The sequence below is a fragment of the Cyprinus carpio genome, chromosome A23 (genome assembly GCF_018340385.1).
Source record: "Cyprinus carpio isolate SPL01 chromosome A23, ASM1834038v1, whole genome shotgun sequence".
Classification (NCBI taxonomy): domain Eukaryota; kingdom Metazoa; phylum Chordata; class Actinopteri; order Cypriniformes; family Cyprinidae; genus Cyprinus; species Cyprinus carpio.
The window spans coordinates 21,072,741-21,076,729 of record NC_056594.1 but is presented as its reverse complement, the minus strand read 5'-3'; positions in this window follow the sequence as shown (position 1 = coordinate 21,076,729).

Genomic DNA, 3,989 nt, shown 5'->3' with positions numbered 1-3,989 from the left:
TCAAACCTGCTTCGTTCTTCGTTGTACTTCCCGCACTCTGTCCTAAGTCTTCACCCCTCATCAACACGTGTGAATCCATCAGTGAGAGACGCATCAAAGTGTGAGCCAACTGGAGCAGACTCCTTTCTTCACAGGACAGGTTTCAAACACACTGACTGAAGTATTTTTGCGTCTCAGCTGCCTGTGGCTCTGCACAACGGAACAATCGACATCTATACCTCCTTGTACTGAATCACAAGCACACCACCATTGACATTGTTTTTCACTGGAAAACCGATCCACCACATACCTTAATTTTTAATCAACAGAAGCCCTGGATGACAGACGAGGTGGCGACTTCTGCTGAAGCCCCGCAAGCCACTGCCTTCAGGTCAGAATGACTTCTCAGGCCTATACAGCAAATCCAGAGCTAACCTGACAAGGGGGGCTCAAAAAGGCCAAGTACTGCGACAAGCTGACGTTAGGAGGAACACTTATGTCCAACTCTTACCCCTAACGCATGTGGACAGGGCAGCCGAGTTCATCAGTGCCATACAAGTCAAGTAACTCCACCCACAACGGTCAACGACGTCTCCTTCCTTACCGAGCTTAAGGACTTTTATCGCTCGCTTCGACAGGCGACAGCAGGAGATGGCCACCACAATCAACACACGTCAGCATATCACAAACCTCTCAAAACTCACCTTCCACAGTATGGTTACCCCTACACTGTCAGTTGAACGCCGGAATCAAAACGCACACAAGGCTGCTGGCCTGGACGGCAAATCTCCTGTACCGTGTGGCTTAGAGCATTTGCCTAGCAGCTGTACAGGAGGGCTATCCACACAGACATTTTCGAACCTGTCCCCTCACCTAATCAAAACTGTGCCAACATGTATTTAAAGTCCACATCCATTGTGCCAGGACCGAAACACTCCTCCACAATGTGCCTAAATGACTATCGCCCCGGAGCACGCACAGAATAGTGTCCACGTCACCCCATCATTAGGAAGTGCGTTGAGCGAATGGTCCTAGCACAACTCAAAGACGTGCCTCCCACCCCCACTGCGACCCACAGCATTTTGTGCCTACCCGCAGAAATATGAGCACAGACTATGCAGAATTGCACAGTGCGGGCACTCTGCACTCTACCCACACTTTTGACAGGTTAAACAACACAATTTCCTTTCCGGAATCATGTGTTTGTTGACTTCAGTTAGCATTAACCCGTCATCTCCCTCCAATCTGACCACAAACTTGAGACCTGGACATTAATATCTCCCTCTGCCTACTGATCATGGACTTCTGACCAACAGACCTCAGCATTCGGTCAAGCCACACCCACTCCAACACCCATCACACGTGAAAACCCCGGCGTCCCACAGGCCTGTTGCTTGCTGAGTCCGTCTTCTCTTTCGCCTTCTCAGCTCGACTCCTGCCCCGACACCATGACTGACAATCTTGTTGCAGGGAGCCAACACCATACATTAAGTTTTTGCAGCTGACATCACGGTGTGATCTGGCCGTCTTCAGTGAACAACGATGAGACTGGCCTACAGTAAGGAGGTTCAGCCCCTGGCCACACTGGTGCTCTGACGATAACCTGGATTCTTAACACGAGTAAAACAAAGGAGCTCATTGTGGACTTCAGGAAGAAGACGAAAGGAAGCACGCATGACCCCATCCACATTAACGGGTTGGTGTAGACCTTGGCTCCAGCTGGAAGTGCCATGGAACCGACCAGGCTCGGAGGACCTCTCATGGTCTACAAACACTCCAGGCTCACCAAAGAAGGTTCGTCTCCGCCTCTTCCCCCTCGTCACACTGAAGAGAAACACTGTTCTTTCATTCGAGGCCTATTACAGGTGGTCGTCTCCCAAACGTTTTACCGTGGTGCGATCGAAAGACAATCCCCGACCAGCTGCATGACAGTCTGGTATATGAAAAATGCACGGTGGCTGACCGCAACGCACTGCTGCAGGGTGGTGTAAACTGCCCAACGCATCACAGGGACACCACTTCCTGCTATTGAGGACATCCAAGAGGAAACGCGTCCTACCTACGTAGAGCTCGCAGGGCATTCTTAGGACTGTTTTCCTCTCACCTTGACCATAGACTGATTTAACGCCTTGCCCGTCCGACGGAGGCGCTTCAGGATCCTCCGACAAGGACCAGCAGATTACCAGGAACATCTTTTTCCTACAGGCGTTCCTCCTTACTGAACTCGGCCCTCTGAACACCCCACCAGACCATACACACAGACTCCTCCCCCACTTCATCACTACATCTGACCGATTTATTTATTATTATTTAGTTACAACAAGCAAAAAACAGCAAACCGCTATTACTTGCACTACTGTTGTCATCCAGGACACTGAAATACATTGCACACGGAACTATTTCTATGCACTTACTCCATTGCAATAGTGTGTATATCATGTGTAGTATGTAATCTGTAAATTTCATAATACTTATCTGTATAGTTATGTACATATTGCTAATCTAATTCCACCTTATCCCTAATCTAATCTACCCAATCTAATGGTTTTTATTCTGTACAAACTGTATTTTCTATTGCCCTACCCCAACCCTACACCTAAACCTACCCCTCACAGGAAACTTTGTGCATTTGTGAGTTAAAAAAACAAAAAAAAAAAAACTCATGTCTGAATGATTTATAAGCCTTGGTGAGTTACAATAGGGACACTGAAAATGTCCCCATAAATCACCTCCTCATTGTAATACCTATGTCATAACCACATTATACTATTATACAAATTTGTGTCCTCATAAACAGACAAACATACCACACACACACACACACATAGCAGAGAATACAGACGTTTAACAGCCGACAGAGAACATGGAACATTTTAAATACACAGAACAGGATACTGGACACGACGAGACACACCTGGGATCAATGTCAAACTGGGGGCTGGAACAGGAAGACAAAATAAGGGCATGGAAATACAAAATGTACAAAACATGGAACAGAGTCTGACAATTGGGTGGTAGAAGAAACCAAATAAATTAAAGTTTTACAACAATAATTAACAGTATAACGAAAAAAGCATTTTTATACAGGTATATAAAAGACAACACAGAAAAGGGTGGAAGTTTAATATTTCAAACATCACCTACTAAATAAACACCTTTAAACACGAGGCATCATTTTGGTTTAACCGAGTTATGATTTTCACTGGACTATCGTCTCTAAACTAACAGCACACTTCAGACTTTGATATACAACCAAATAAAGGACATACTTTACTAATATTCTGATACTACTTCATGCTATTAAACTACTGAACAAGCTCTTTACATTTCCATCACTTACCTATGAATGAATAACAGATCTGATCCTTAATTTTAGAGTTTCTGAATAGAAATGTTGTATGACGAAGCTTTCAGTTCATCTGTTAAGTTTCACTTACTACTAAAGTCTTTCACCTCACCTGCAGTGACGTCATACTGTAGCGTATTTATGTCGTTCATGAATATGACACCATTTCTAATTCATTCCTGCTGAGTGTGTAAACAGTGTAAGGAACTTTTAGAGTATTTATTTCATTTTGGTTAGTTCCTTTTCTGACAGTAGTGTCAAATATCAAGTTATCACAGTTGCAGCTTGTTAGAAACTGCACAGACTGCATAATGTTTCACAATGAAATCTTTTTGGGTCTTGAACAAAGGGAAAATAATAAAATTTATAAAGGCATTTGAAATGAGCAAAGAAGGCATGGTGAATAAAAAAAATGTCAGCAGAGTGAACGTTTTCAGTTCATTTTTATCAAGTTGAGCCTCATACTCGTGCAGTGAACTGTGGGATTGACAGCAGATCAGAGAAACGTATTGAGAGCATCAAAAAGAGTTATGCTTGACTTTATGCAAATATCATGCGAAAAACGCATTTTAGTATTGCATTTAGGTGCAGTTAGGTTATGTTAAGAATCAAAAATAATTTATGCACTATATTCCAACATCTTCAAAATCATCTGAGGGACAGT